Source organism: Chiloscyllium punctatum, chromosome 1, assembly GCF_047496795.1.
Source record: "Chiloscyllium punctatum isolate Juve2018m chromosome 1, sChiPun1.3, whole genome shotgun sequence".
Taxonomy (NCBI): Eukaryota; Metazoa; Chordata; class Chondrichthyes; order Orectolobiformes; family Hemiscylliidae; genus Chiloscyllium; species Chiloscyllium punctatum.
In genome coordinates, this window is record NC_092739.1 from 139,919,686 (window position 1) to 139,936,458 (window position 16,773).

A 16,773-nucleotide genomic window follows, 5' to 3' on the forward strand; every position below is an offset into this window, starting at 1 on the left:
ACTTTTTGTCATTTACATAAACGATTTGGATGTGAGCATAAGAGGTACAGTTAGTAAGTTTACAGATGACAACAAAATTAGAGCTGTAGTGGACAGCGAAGAGGGTTACCTGAGATTACAACAGGATCTGGACCAGACGGGCCAATGGGCTGAGAAGTAGCAGATCGAGTTTAATTCAGATAAATGCGAGGTGCTGCATTTTGGGAAAGCAAATCTTAGCAGGACTTATGCACTTAATGGTAAGGTCCTAGAGAGTGTTGCTGAACAAAGAGACCTTGGAGTGCAGGTTCATAGCTCCTTGAAAGTGGAGTCGCAGGTAGATAGGATCGTGAAGAAGGCATTTGGTATGCTTTCCTTTATTGGTCAGAGTATTGAGTACAGGAGTTGGGAGGTCATGTTGTGGCTGTAGAGGACATTGGTTAGGTCACTGTTGGAATATTGCGTGCAATTCTGGTCTCCTTCCTAACGGAAAGATGTTGTGAAACTTGAAAGGGTTCAGAAAAGAATTTCGAGGATTTGAGCTACAGGGAGAGGCTGAACAGGCTGGGGCTGTTTTCCCTGGAACATCGGAGGCTGAGGAGTGACCTAAGAGGTTTACAAAATTATGAGGGGCATGGATAGGGTAAATAGACAAAGTCTTTTCCCTGGGGTCGGGGAGTCCAGAGCTAGAGGTCATAGGTTTAGGGTGAGAGGGGAAAGATATAAAAGAGACCTAAGGGGCAACTTTTTCACACAGAGGGTGGTATGTGTATGGAATGAGCTGCCAGAGGATGTGGTGGAGGCTGGTACAATTGCAACATTTAAGAGGCATTTGGATGGGTATATGAGTAGGAAGGGTTTGGAGGGATATGGGCCGGGTGCTGGCAGGTGGGACTAGATTGGATTGGGATATCTGGTTGGCATGGACAGGTTGGACCGAATGGTCTGTTTCCATGCTGTACATCTCTATTACTCTATGACTTTATAACTACCAACTATTTTTTCCTGTTTGAGCGAGGTTGCTAGTTTGGCATAACCTTGTGGAGAAGAGCCTCTGCCCATGATATGCTGACTAAAGATTTTTGGGATGCTGTCCAATGATAGTGGCATTAGTTTCCTGAATGTTTTAGTGGAAGCAATGGTAGCTTTGCCAGAAATCTTTTCCACACAGGTAGTCTGACAGTATACAGTCAATGGAAGGGTTAGAGGTCATGGAGAGAGAGAATTGGGTTTTGCCAGCTCATTCCTTCATTGGATGTTGTCAAGTAGCAACATGTAGATAAGAAAGAGAGAGGGCCCAGAAAGCTTGTTGGAAAGCTACAGAAGTTATGGTGCAGGAGTAGGAAGGGAGGTATTCTCAGTATGAAGGGATACTTACAAATTGAACCAAGTGAGAGCAGCTCAATTGAGATGAACAATGGACAAAGAGGTGGTTCAGCAGGTGTGGTCAACTGTGTCAAAGTTACAGAGAGAGATGACGAGAAACACTTCTCCACATAGTACTCCCTTAGTACTGCACTGGGACTTCACATACTCCACATAGTACTCCCTTAGTACTGCACTGGGACTTCACATACTCCACATAGTACTCCCTTAGTACTGCACTGGGACTTCACATACTCCACATAGTACTCCCTTAGTACTGTACTGGGACTTCACATACTCCACATAGTACTCCCTTAGTACTGCACTGGGACTTCACATACTCCACATAGTACTCCCTTAGTACTGCACTGGGACTTCACATACTCCACACAGTACTCCCTGGACGTTACCCAGGAATCTTGTGCTCAAGTCTTAGAGTGGGATTATAGCACATGTCTTCTGGCTCAGATGAAAGTGTTGGCAGCTGAACACCCTCAACATGGAAGCATGGTTTGAAATAATACCTTGTGTTGTCTCTATATAGCACATCATAATTTCTTTAAAGGGTGTGATGTAATAGAATTCAAAATCTAAATAACAAGCCCATTAACTCTGTAGAAAATGGAAAATTGTATTCATACAGTATTTTTAGAAGGTGCTGTGTTAATGCAGCCATCAGGGGGTCATCAAAGAATACATTACCCACATGGCCTAATGTCAATGTAAGTGTCATTAGCAATTCTTTAGTAGTGTATCAACACGTTAATCAACAGTCAGAAGAGACACCTCCCTGCAATGAATACTTTTGGACTCACTTTTTAATTAGATATACTAATGATGATTGCAAATAAATGAGAGATGCTTTCTACACTCCTGAGTTTATTTTATAATAACCTTTTTAAAGGCTAAGCATTCGGTCTACAATGTGATTAAGGAAGCATTATGGAAATACTCTGTGATGACCTCATAGATAGGTGGATATTCTTCTTATTCATTCACAGGATGTGGGTGTCACTGGCCAGGCCAGCATTTATTGCCCATCCCTAATTGCCCAGAGTCAACCACATTGCTGTGGGTCTGGAGTCACATGTAGGCCAGACCTAGTGAGGATGGCAGTTTCCTTGCCTAAAGGCATTGCACATTTGTAATTACCCATTTTAAATCATTTTGGTTTTGTAAAACTCAAATGCTTGATCATCCCTGAAACATTGTTTTCTTTAGTTATACATTTAGTTAGTCACTGGCTACACCAGTTATGGTCTCAAGACAATTCCTGAACCCCTGAAGTGCAGGCATTGAGACTATTTAAACAATGCCATGAGGTCAGTACTTTCTGGATTTTGACTCCGGAACCATGGAACAGTGATATAGTTCTGAGTCAGAATGGTGTGAAATTTGGAGAGGAACTCACTGGTTGGGGTCTTCCCACTCATCTGCTACCCTTTTCTTTCTAGATATTAGAGACAGTGAAATCTGGACATGCTGTAGATCAAAATAAATCAAAACCCCAAATTATTTGTAGATGTATTGAACTTTTAAGTACAACGCGTGTTTCTTAAAAAAAAAAAAGCAAAAATAATGGCTGTGTATGTAAATTCAGTGACTGGCTGAAATCTCTGTATGCATTACACTGGAGCAGTGAAAGGTCAGACCTGAAAAATATCAAGGGAACTTTACTCAGCAACACCTCAAAAGGGAGTCATGCTACTTAAAAAAAACAAAACAAAACTGAGCGGTGGTATACTCTGGGTTGTGCCAAGTCAGTAGATGTTGAATTTAAAGAAAGGCAGTTCTAGGTGAAAGACATGTTTGTGTTGTACCCTGCAAAGGAAAGATTTTAAAAGCCAACTGCAGTCCCTGGCCTCCATGTGCTAGTCTGCTAGACTGCTGGCACGCTCATTTTTGGTTCGAATTGCACCATGATAGCACATGCTATGAAGGGATTTCCAATAAACACCCCTGTTCGGGCAGGCTAAAAGAAATAAAATCTCTCTGATTGCTGAAAACAAGTCGATTTGATTTGATTTATTGTCATGTGTACCCAGGTACAGTATAAAGGTTTGTTTGTGAGCAGTACAGACAGATCAAAGCCGTACAGATCCTAGGGTGAGAAAAACGTGGCCAGAGTGAGGCACACAGGTTACACCACATGGAACATATGCCAGGCAAGATCAGCATTAATGAGATCAGCTTTATTTGAAGTTAGAGTGTCCATTCATCAGTCCAGTAATGGCAGTGTTCTTGAACCTGCTGTCATTTACGTAAGTGTAGCTGTAACTCTTTGCTTTTAGAGTCTAAATTTCAACAGTTTTAAAATGAAATGTCAAACTCTCTCAAACTGGCTATTGCAGTTCAAGCATTTCGCCTATGCGTTTTGAGATGAGATTGATCATAGACCAGTGTTTGAACTGGTAGTTAATGCAAACATTTACCCAGACCATTCAGGATGCACGTTCATAGCAAGAATGAGGTAACTGTTGCTTCTGATGTACTTGACACCTCTGAAACTGATGTTGTGGGTAACAAAACTGAGCCTGCAGCACCTAAAGTCAGAGAGGCGTTTGGAGTTCGTTGCGGTTCAACTTCTGACAGGCTTGTAAAAATCTGATTCTAAATGTCAAACTTTCCAGTGCCTGAATTTAGCCGAGCTTCCTGAATATTTGATGAGTCACCTGTTTCTAGTGGAGTGGCTTGCTGTTCTGGCCAAAGATCTGAGCTGTGCTTCCTCATACAAATCAGCAAATAGATGAACGCGGTTTGGAGAATATGACAGCATCACAAAACTGCTTTGCAAGTACAGCAGAGTTTCCAAGTTTATGGCATCTGCCATTTGTGCCCCAATGCCCCTCCCTGTCTTCTTAAGGTGAACGATAAGCAACAAAACAACAACCTAACCACACCGATAAACACAGAGCTGTACCAACAAAGGGCTGAAACAAAGACAATTGAAGTGTGGGAATTCTGTGTACCACAAATTTTGATACTGCAGATCAATAGGACCACTTAGAGTGTGGAACAGAATTGATGAATGGGGAGAGCAAATGGATAATTCTTTTCAAACAGTTCAGACAAATCTAATGGCCATGGCATTCTTTGGTATGCTAGTTAAGAATATTGACAAAAATAGATTCTTCTGTGTTTACTGATTGTTGTGGGGGAAAGATCAGTTCAGTTGAAAGGTTATTTCTAATACATGGGGACTGGATAGTGCAAGGCAATAGGAAATTTCCTTTTATCCCCAGGGTGCTGCTAAGTGAATTCAATTCATCCTGATGCTAAGTCTCCTTTCTGCAAAGCGTACAGTCAGTCTTCAGTGAGATAAATGGTTGCTCCTCACCAAATCACAATGAATATACAGCTTCGTGGGTTCTGGGTGGCTCAGTAGTTAGCACTGCTGTCTCACAGCACCAGGGACCCGGGTTCAATTCCCGCCTCGGGCAACTGTCTGTGTGGAGTTTGCACATTCTCCCAGTGTCTGTGCAGGTTTCCTCTGGGTGCTCTGGTTTCCTCCCACAGTCCAAAGATGTGCAGGTTAGGTGAATTGGCCATGCTAAATTGTCCATAGTGTTAGGTGCATTAGTCTTCGGAGGGTTAGTGTGCACGTGTTGGGCTGAAGGGCCTGTTTCCACACTGTAGGGAATCTAATCTAATCTAATAAATCCCTAATAAAACTGAATGGCTTCATATTTGCCTAAATTACACTCCATCTGCCTGATTTTTGGCCACTCACTCAACCTACCTATCTGCCAGTATCCCTTTCATGTCCTCTCTGCAATATACTTGCCTATCAATTTTAATTTCATCTGCAAATTTCGCTACCATGCTTTCATTCCCTTCATTCAACTCATTGATATAAATTGGAAAAAGCTGGGGTTCCAGCAAAGAACCCAACATGACTTCAGTTGTTACATCCTGCCAATCAGAAAAAAGTGCCATCGTTGCTTAGCTTTCCTTTTGCCAGTGAGCCAAATCATCTATCCATGCTGATATCTTTTCTCCCCCATATATTGTTCAGGACATTTGCCGAGCCTTCTCCTCCAGTGAGTTGCTTAATTGTCCACAAACATTCATGACTGGATCTGGCTGGGCTGCAGACTTTAGATCTGTTCCGTTGGTATAGGCTTGCTTAGCTCTGTCTATCACTTACACGCTGAACAGCATCAGGAATAAGTAGTCCTGTTGGGTAGCTTCATCAGTTTGGCACCTTGTTTTAGTTATGTCTCCTGTTGCTTCAGGCATGCCCTCCTGCTCTCTCCATTGAACCAGGGCTGATCCCCTGACTTGATGGTGATGATACAGGTGTAGTTATGCTGGACCATGAGATTGTAGATTGTAGTTGAATGCAACTTGTGTGCCTCATGGATGCCCAGTCTTGAACTACTTAATGTGTTGAAATCTATCCCATTTAGCACGGTGATAGTGCTACACAATGTGTCCTTGTTCTTCTAAATGTCACTGAGAATTAGTCAAACCCGTGCAAACGTTCCCCAAAGGACAGTTCCTTAATCCCAGAAATCAGCTGAGTGAATCTTCAATCTTCAATCTGAACTGCCTCTAATGCAAGTCTATCCCTCATTAAGGAAACCAAATCTGCACACAGTGCTCGAAGTGTGGTCTCACTAATACCTTGTACAGTTATAGCAAGACTTCCCCACTTTAATACTCCAGCTTCCTCATAATTACAGCCAACATTCAATTTGTCTTCCAAATTACTTGCACCTGCGTGCCAATATTTTATGATTCGTATTTAAGGATACCTAGATCTCTCTATGACATAGCAGTCGGGTGGTGAGAAAGATGTTAATAAAGCTTACAGGATTCTAGGCTACATCAATAGGGGTGCAGAAGACAAACCAGAATTTTTTTCTCTGAGAAAGTGAGGACTGCAGATGCTGGAGATCAGAGTCGAGATTGTGGTGCTGGAAAAATACAGCAGGTCAGGCAGCATCTGAGGAGCAAGAGAATTGATATTTCGGGCATAAGCCCTTCATCAGGAATGAGCCTTGTGGGTTGCGAGTCTGAGAGATAAATGGGAGAGGGGTGGTGCTGGGGGGAAGGTAGCTGAGAATGCAATGGGTAGATGAAGGTGGGGGAGAAGGTGATAGGTTGGAGAGGAGGGTGGAGCAGATAAGTGAGAAAGACAATGGGACAGGTCAGGAAGGCGGTGCCAGTTGGAGGCTTGGGACTGGGATAATGTGAGGGGAGGGGAAATGAGGAAACTGGCGATTGCAAGTGGTAGAACTTCATCTGCCTGGTTCAACTGGTTCTCACCCTTAACAACTTCTTCCAAACCTCCCACTTCCTCCAAACCAAAGAGGTAACCATGGGGTCTCACATGGGCCCCAGCTATGCCTGTCTCTTTGTCAGGTATGTGGAACAGTTCATATTCCAGTTACACTGACGCTATGCCCAATCTTTTCCTCCGCTATATCGATGACTGTATCGACGCTACCTCGTGCTCTCACGAGGAGGTTGAACAGTTCATCAACTTCACTTACATCCTCCACCCTGACCTCAAGTTCACATGGACCATCTCAGACACCTCCCTCCCCTTCCTAGACTTCTCCATTTCCATCTCCGTCGACCGACTGACCATGGACATCTATACAAACCTACCGACTCCCACAGCTACCTAGATTACACCTCCTCCCACCCTGTCTTCTGTAAAATCACCATCCCTTATTCCCAATTCCTCCGCATCCATCACATCTGTTCCCAGGATGACCAATTCCACCATAGAAAATCCCAGATGGTCTCCTTCTTCAAAAACCTCCCACGTGGTTGACGATGTCCTCCAGCGCATCTTCTCCACTTTCTGCACCTCTGTCCTCAAACCCCACCCCACCCAATGCAACAAGGACAGAACCCCCTTGGTCCTCACCTTCTACCCCACCAACCTCCGAACAGATCGCATCATCCTCCACAACTTCCGGCACCCTCAAACAGACCCCACCACTAGGGATATATTTCCCTCCCCACCCGTATCAGCATTTTGGAGAGACCATTCCCTCGGCAACCTCCCTGTCAGATCCACTGCCCGCCCATCAGGCCTCACCTCACTCCCGGCACCCTCCCCTGCCACCACAGGAAGTGCAAAACCTGCGACCACACCTCCCCCGTCACCTCCATCCAAGGCCCCAAACGATCCTTCCCATATTCGACAGAAATTTACTTGTGCCTCCACAAATGTCTTTTACTGTATCCTTTGCACCTGATATGGTGTCCTTTACAGTGAGGAGACAGGACACTAACTTGCAGATCATTTCAGAGAACATCTCTGGGACACCCACACCAACCAGCCCCACTACCTTGTGGCTGAACACTTCAACTCCCCCTCCCACTCCACCAAGGACATGCAGGTCCTGGGCTGCCTCCACCACCAAACCATTTCCACCTGATGCCTGGAGGAAGAATGCCTTGGAACCCTGTAACCACATGAGATTACTGTGGATTTCACCAGTTTCCTCATTTCCCCTCACCTCACATTATCCCAGTCCCAAGCCTCCGACTCGGCCCCGTCCTCTCGACCTGCCCATTGCCTTTCTGATCTTTCCGCTGCACCCTCGTCTCTGACCTATCATCTTCTCCCCCACCTTCATCTACCTATCGCGTTCTCAGCTACCTCCCCCCCCAGCCCCACCCCACCTCCCATTTATCTCTCAGTCCCCCAACCCACAAGCCTCATTTCTGATGAAGAGCTTATGCCCGAAACACAGATTCTCCTGCTCCTTGGATGCTGCCCGACCTGCTGTGCTTTTCCAGAACTGCACTCTTAACCCAGAAAAGTTTTTGAAAACGCTTGTAAAAGATTTGCTTGCCCTCAGCTTAAGCCTCTGATGCTGGACACTATACTTTAGGAAGGGTTTATGATAATTATTCTGAGGATGAAAGGTTCTGGTTACATGGATAATCCATTGAAGTTGGGTCTTCTGTTTCGGTGAAGAGAAGGTGAGAGGAAACGTGTTTGTGGTATTGAAACCACAACTGGGGCTGGACTGGGTAGAAAGGGAGAAACAGTCCCCATTGTGGAGAACTTGAAAACCAGGGACACAATTTCAGTTGATTGGCAAAAGAAGCAATTGGCTGGAATCCTGAATACACAGTGTGAGATTGTGGCGGGAGGCAGATTCAATTGTGGCTTTCAAACCATAATTGGAGAATTATCTAAGAGAACAAAGGGCTGAAGGGAAAGAGCAGGGGAGTGCGACTGGCTGAGCAGCACTTGCAGGGAGTCGGCATGGATCTGATGGACTGAATGGCTTCTTTTGTAATCACTCGATATGTCTGTGGGTTAAAAGCCTGTTACCTATACCATATATTGAACAATATGATATCTCTGATTGTGAGCAATGTTTCAGTAGGTTATGTGGTTGCCTGTCATTTGCTCATGTTTTAAATATATTAGGAGATGGAAAGTCAAAGGCTGATTCAGACTGTGGAACTGTGAAGCTCCTAATGAATAGTTATTGCTAAAATATTATCTGTATTGGCTTTAGTTTCATTAGAATTAAGCAGTTTCCTGAAGTGATGGTTAAAATAGATAGTTCTGTGGTCTCCTCAGCTCACAGGTGGGGCTGTGTAGCCAAACAGGACCATTTGTCCAATAAGTGGTTTGGAAACAGAGGCACAATTGTGAAAAGATGCATATTTTGATTTTCTGATGCGCAATTGACCTGCCTCGGCTGGACATATGCTCTTTCGGGCCTTATTGTAACCAAAAAAACAATTGTTGCCCCCAAGATAAAATTGAAAGGAAATTCTAATGCCTTGCAATAGAGAAATGGTTGCTGTTTAGTGCGGTGCGTAATGTGGGAAATGGTTCGCTAGTCAGAACTGATGTCAGTCACAGATGAATCTGTACATTGACATTTTCAAAATACATCGGAGCAGATGGCCTTTCCTGTGATGTTGGCAGCTGTAATATAATATGAAATCATTGCTGTCTGAAGGCACGGTTCACTTGCTGTAGTGATTTCATCACTTTGCTACCCAACATTTTGTTGCATTTCTACAGAAGTGACCTTTGTTTGAGAATAGCTTTAACTGATCCATGTTTTTATGGTAGAAATGTGCCATAACTGATTCTGGTGTAAAAGAACTTAAAAATGTGTTGCTGGAAAAGCGCAGCAGGTCAGGCAGCATCAAGGGAGAAGGAGAATCGACGTTTCGGGCATAAGTCCTTCTTCAGGAAGGACATAAGCCCTTCTTCATTCCTGAAGAAGGGCTTATGCCCGAAACGTCGATTCTCCTTCTCCTTTGATGCTGCCTGACCTGCTGCGCTTTTCCAGCAACACATTTTTAAGCTCTGATCCCCAGCATCTGCAGTCCTCACTTTCTCCCTGGTATAAAAGAAGTCTGTTTCAAACCTGCTCTAACTCTCTGAGATCGGAACTCTACAGGCTGTCTTGTTAGAGTCATAGAGATGTACAGCATGGAAACAGACCCTTCGGTCCAACCTGTCCATGCTGACCAGATATCCCAACCCAATCTAGTCCCGCCTGCCAGCACCTGGCTCATATCCCTCCAAACCCTTCCTATTCATATACCCATCCAAATGCCTCTTAAATGTTGCAATTGAACTAGCCTCCACCACATCCTCTGGCAGCTCATTCCATACACGCACCACCCTCTGTGTGAAAAAGTTGCCCCTTAGGTCTCTTTTATATCTTGGAGCAGCCTGTTTGCTCTCTCTCAGATTTCATGATCACTGAAAGAGGGAGGCTACAAATATTGCTAAGGTGAGACAAGGTGTCACAATGGGATTGGGGAAGGATGGGAAACAAGATGGTTGGGGGAAGGGTGGAAACTGCAAAAAGACTGGGAGAGACGGGTAAGCTTCACAGGGCTGAGAAAGAGGGATAAGCTGCAAGAGTTGGGGTTTAGGCGAGACTGGGAGACTGCAGTGGGGAGGTGGTGCAAAGGAGGGTGTGGGAGAGAAGGTGAGGTTGCAAGGTAGGAAGGAGGCTTTTGGGGAGTTAGAGAGCGAGAGAGGAAAGGAGGCTACAAGGAAGGGTATGACAGAGAGACTGCAAAGAAGTCATAATAGTTTCAAACCTGTCAACAAAGGAACATTCAGATAAGTCAGAAAACTAGAAGTCACTTAGGTGATGAATTACTTGCAAATAAATGTGATTTTCTTTGTTACCCCTTCATGGAATGTGAGTGTTGCTGCCTGGGTCAGTATTTATTGCTCATCCCTAGTTCCATTGGTGAAGGTCATGATGACCTATCTTCTGAAACTATTGCTGTCCATTTGCTGTAAGTACACCTGCAGGGCTGTTAGGAAGGGAGTTCCAGGACTTTGATTCAAAGGAAGGAATTGCGATATAGTTCCAAATCAGGATGATGAGTGACTTAGAAGGAAACTGCAGTTTATGGCATTCGTACGTGTCTGCTGACATTGTCCTTCTAGATGATAGTAGTTGTGGGTTTGGAAAGTGCTCTCTAATGAGCCTTTATGAATCTTTGCAGTGCATCTTCAAGATTGTAAAAGTTGGTTCTACTGTGTATCAGTGATAGAGAGAATGAACATTTATGGATGTAATGCCAATTAAGCAGGCTGCTTATTCGGGACATTGTCAAGCTTCTTGTGTTGTTGGAGGAGCACTCACCCGGGCAAAGGGAACTATTCCATTACACTCCTAACTTGTTCCTTGTAGATGGTGGACTGACTTTGAAGAGTCAGGTGAGTTACTTAGCCCTTGACCTCTTGTCACCACGATATGTGTTAGGGCTGCCCATAACTGAGTAGCATAAAATGGCTACTAGGGCTGCCAATAACTAATGCTGACAGTAAAATTTCTCAAGGTTGCTGAATGTACAATCATTCTTGCAAGGACATAGATATTAACACGTAACATTTGATAACAATAGCAGCACTGCAGCTAATTCTATTATCACAGTTAATTCCCACAAGTTTGCTGAAGTCCAAACTTAATAATTGCTAGTATTATGTCCCTTGGATTGACTGCCCTTCAAACCAAACACTTGTGATGATTTGTTAAAAATCATACAACACCAGGTTATAGTCCAGTAGGTTTATTTGGAAGTATAAGCTTTCAGAGCGCTGCTCCTTTGTCAGGTAGCTAGTGGGGCAGGATCATAGGACATAGTTTCAAAAAGCACACAATCAGTCCATGTTACATTTGATCAATTCCTACTTTGGAAATAGAACCAGTCTGACTCAAGTTTGGGATACAGACAGACTCTAACTTCACACCTTTAATGCATTGTCTTAGCTGAGATGTCACTTTTTTTAAATAAAACCTTAGGTCATCTCAGGAATGTGACTTGAAAGTAGTTCTGGGATTTACATACTAATGAATGGAAACCTGCAACCCCATTCTAAATGATTAAAGACTTAACAGCAATCTAGGTTTGTTCAATACATCACATCAGTTGTATGACACTGATCTTTAACTATAAATTCTGTGATCTGTGATCCTGCCCTACTAGTTACCTGACAAAGAAGCAGCGCTCCAAAAACCTGTACCTCCAAATAAATCTGTTGGACTATAACCTAGTGTTGTGTGATTTTTAACTTTGTCCACCCCGTAATCATGGTGATTTGTGTCATCTCTCTTCAGGATATTAGCAAATTACGTTTCTTTTGCAAAACCTACGTATGGCAGCATCGGAAAAAAGGATTTATGGAGCTATACGCATCACAGAGTGTGATAGAAAAGATTAGTTTGCAGAATTATTTCATGTCAAATTTCCACTGTAACACAAGGGACCTTAGGTACAAATTAGCAAAAGGCAACTTTGATATTATGCAGAGATACATAACCTTAACATGTTAACTGCATCCAGTCTGAGATATTCTTACGAGGTATGATTAGGGTAGATAAATATTAAATATTTTGCCTGCCAAGTGAGCACGGGTGGGTGGCACAGTGGCTCAATGGTTAACACTGCTGCCTTACAGCACCAAGTACCCAGGTTTGATACCTGCTCGGGCGACTGTCTGTGTGGAGTTTGCACATTCTCCCCGTGTCTGTGTGGGTTTCCTCCGGGTGCTCTGGTTTCCTCCCACAGTCCAAAGATGTGCAGGTCAGGTGAATTGGCCATGCTAAATTGCCCATAGTGTTCAGGGATGTGTAGGATAGGTGCATTGTCAGGTGTAAATGGAGAGTAATAGGGAATGGGTTTGGGTGGAATACTCTTTGGAGGGTATGGTGTGGACTTGCTGGGCCAAAGGACCTGTTTCCCACATTGTAGGTAATCTACACCTCTAGAACCAGGAACATAACCTCAAAATAATTGGCAGGAACATTTAAGGAGGCATGGCTTCACTTCGTGGGTGATCAATGTTTGGAATTCTTATTCCCAGAGATCTGTGGAACCTCAATCTTTGAGCAGAGACAAAACAGAAATCAGTATACCTCTGGAGACTAACATCATCAAGAGAATATAAGGATAGTGTGGGAAAGTGGTATTGAGGTATGATTGATGGGCTGAATGGCCTCTTGCATTTTGTTCCTAGGTTTCTGTATTAAAGGTATTTTGAGGCAGAATGATGGAAGTTAAAAACTCTGGATCTATTAACAAGGCTGGAGCTGGCCCAGAGGTATGGACAATACCACTGCATTCTCCACAAAGCTCTAATTGTGTTGAACAGTAAAACTTTGAGTTTCCATCGTTCTGGTTTTCAGCCTGAGGGGTGGAGGGTGTTGGGATTAGAAATGCGTAAACAACTTTAAAATCTGACATGTTGTGTCAGATCGTGGGCCCTTCTCCTGTCATTGGATATTCTAATAGTTGCTGAGTGGTGGAAGTGCCTCCCCAATCTTGGATGTGTGTATGTAAATCAGGCAGTGATTATATATGACCCATTTGCCCCTGCTGGACTCTCAATTACCCTGAGCTTTAGCCACATCCATGTGAAGGTTCACAATGCAAGCACTGTGTGTACTGTAGGCTGAAGGAGGTGGCTTCAGTCTTCCCAGTTCAGATTGGGAGAATTGGGCCATATTTGGGTGTCAGATAGGCAGTTTGACAGCATAAAGAGCATGGGAAATTTAAGATGCATAATGACAAGCCAGTTTTAGCAGACAGAGGAAAGCTGACCCCACTTACACTGATGATGCCAAGGTTCAGCATGTAGGCTAGGAAGCGAAGAGAAGAGGACCAAGGGTAGATTCTCCTGAGGTTTCAGCATGGGAGTGGAAAACATTGAATGAGTAAAGGTAAAGGTAGAACAAAATGAGGGAAGACCCACTTCGAGGAACACTGAAAGCGAGGCATTGGAAAGGGATGGCTGGGTTAGCAAAGGGGAATAATTCTGATCTGTTGATTTCTGTGGGTGGTGGTATAGTCTTGTTAGAGAGATTCAGACAGGCTGTTGGTGCAGGAATGCGCGTGGAACATCATGGCGACAACAGATTTGAGCAGCGTCAATGTGAATTAGGTAATGGGTGCAGGTGGTAGTGTCGTGATAACATCACTGGAATAGTAATCCAGAACCCTTAGGCGAATGATCCTGGAAGTGGACTTTAAATCTCACAATGGCAAATGGTTAAAAAAATTTAACACAATTTGAAAAGTAATTCTGGAATTGCAAGGGAAACAAACACCAGGATAATGGCAACTATGAAGCCATTATCAGGAAAAAGAACCCATCTGGTTCACTAGTATCCTTTGGGGTAGGAAAATGCCATCCTTACCTGGTCTGGCCGACAGATAACTCCAGACTCTCAACAATGTGGTTGACTCTTAATTGCCTCTGGGCCATTAGGGATGGGCCATAAATGCTAGACCTAGCCCTCAGTACCCTCATCCTGTGAATGAATTTAAACAAACAAAGGTAATGAACCTTTGAGATTACGGGAAGGAATACAAAGGGAAATTTCAGAAAAGGCCCAATGAACACATCCAGCTGTGTCCCACTGAAAACAATGGGGACAAATGGTGATAGAAAATGCCATTGGACCTTGCGTTAATTATTCACTCATGCTCCAATTCCCTTCTGGAGGAGTAGCAAGCTGCCAGCTCAAAGTCTGAGTAGCCAGCTCCCATTACAGAGAAAATAGGTTACAGCTAAAGTGGTTTCGAAAAAAATCTTCAAAACTGAATGATAAAGAAAAACATCCTGTTGAATTGAAAATAGCAGAATGTTTAAACTTTTCGCCCCTTTCATGAGAAGTGGAGACTTGATCAGAGAGGGAACTGGCTGTTTGTGATCTAAAAGCGGTGGTTCGTTTCTGGTGTTGAATTACCATAACAAGCCAGTAATCCATTACATATCAGCACAGTGTTAGGCAGAGGTCAACTCTGACCCAAGACTGGCTTAAATCTGACCTCTCCTTGGTATTATAATAGTGTAGCTAGATTCTTACTTTTCAGTTGATGGTGCTTTTTGAAGTCAGTGGTGAATTCAGAAAGTAAATGAGGTGACACTCATGCCTCCTCTCTGTCCAAATCACAAAAGTAATTGTTAACGGAAAGCAGAGGCTGCTGAGCTGTATGTGGGCACTCTAGGGTTACATTCACATTTGTTGCTGTGCTACCTGGCTCGACACTTCTGAAGGAGTGCAGCCATGTCAAAGGTTTTCATTTTGTGACTACAATCCTGAAACTGTAGTCCCATCTGTTCCCTCCAGTGGAGTAAAAGAGAGACCATGATGCGAATTCAAAGAACACACAATATATTTTTCATAGTGTTCTGTCAATGTTTATCCTTCGGTCAATATCACTGAAACCGAGGCTGAGAGTGTGCTTACAAGTGACCCAGTGTGGAGCGGGAATAATGGCTCGGTGTGGAGCGGGGACAATGGCCTAATGTGGAGTGGGGACAATGGCCCGGTGTGGAGCGGGGATAATGGCCCGGTGTGGAGCGGGGATAATGGCCCGGTGTGGAGCGGGGATAATGGCCCGGTGTGGAGCGGGAATAATGGACCGGTGTGGAGCGGGAATAATGGCCCTGTGTGGAGCGGGGATAATGGCTCGGTGTGGAGCGGGGACAATGGCCTAATGTGGAGTGGGGACAATGGACCCGGTGTGGAGCGGGGACAATGGACCGGTGTGGAGCGGGGATAATGGCCCGGTGTGGAGCGGGAATAATGGACCGGTGTGGAGCGGGAATAATGGCCCTGTGTGGAGCGGGGATAATGGACCGGTGTGGAGCGGGGATAATGGCCCGGTGTGGAGCGGGAATAATGGACCGGTGTGGAGCGGGAATAATGGCCCTGTGTGGAGCGGGAATAATGGCCCTGTGTGGAGCGGGAATAATGGCCCTGTGTGGAGCGGGGATAATGGACCGGTGTGGAGCGGGGATAATGGACCGGTGTGGAGCGGGGATAATGGCCCGGTGTGGAGCGGGAATAATGGACCGGTGTGGAGCGGGAATAATGGCCCTGTGTGGAGCGGGGATAATGGACCGGTGTGGAGCGGGGATAATGGACCGGTGTGGAGCGGGGATAATGGACCGGTGTGGAGCGGGGATAATGGACCGGTGCGGAGCGGGGATAATGGCCCGGTGCGGAGCGGGGATAATGGACCGGTGCGGAGCGGGGATAATGGACCGGTGCGGAGCGGGGATAATGGACCGGTGCGGAGCGGGGATAATGGACCGGTGCGGAGCGGGGATAATGGACCGGTGCGGAGCGGGGATAATGGACCGGTGCGGAGCGGGAATAATGGACCGGTGCGGAGCGGGAATAATGGACCGGTGCGGAGCGGGGATAATGGACCGGTGCGGAACGGGGGATAATGGACCGGTGTGGAGCGGGGATAATGGACCGGTGTGGAGCGGGGATAATGGACCGGTGTGGAGCGGGGATAATGGACCGGTGTGGAGCGGGAACAATGGACCGGTGTGGAGCGGGAACAATGGACCGGTGTGGAGCGGGAACAATGGACCGGTGTGGAGCGGGAACAATGGACCGGTGTGGAGCGGGAACAATGGACCGGTGTGGAGCGGGAACAATGGACCGGTGTGGAGCGGGAACAATGGACCGGTGTGGAGCGGGGATAATGGACCGGTGTGGAATGGGGATAATGGACGGGTGTGGAGCGGGAATAATGGACGGGTGTGGAGCGGGAATAATGGACCGGTGTGGAGCGGGAATAATGGACCGGTGTGGAATGGGGATAATGGACCGGTGTGGAGCAGGGGATAATGGACCGGTGTGGAGCGGGAATAATGGACCGGTGTGGAGCGGGAATAATGGACCGGTGTGGAATGGGGATAATGGACGGGTGTGGAGCGGGAACAATGGCCCGGTGTGGAGTGGGAATAATGGCCCGGTGTGGAGTGGGAATAATGGCCCGGTGTGGAGCGGGGATAATGGACCCGGTGTGGAGCGGGAATAATGGCCCGGTGTGGAGTGGGAATAATGGCCCGGTGTGGAGCGGGGATAATGGACCGGTGTGGAGTGGGGATAATGGACGGGTGTGGAGCGGGAATAATGGACCGGTGTGGAGTGGGGA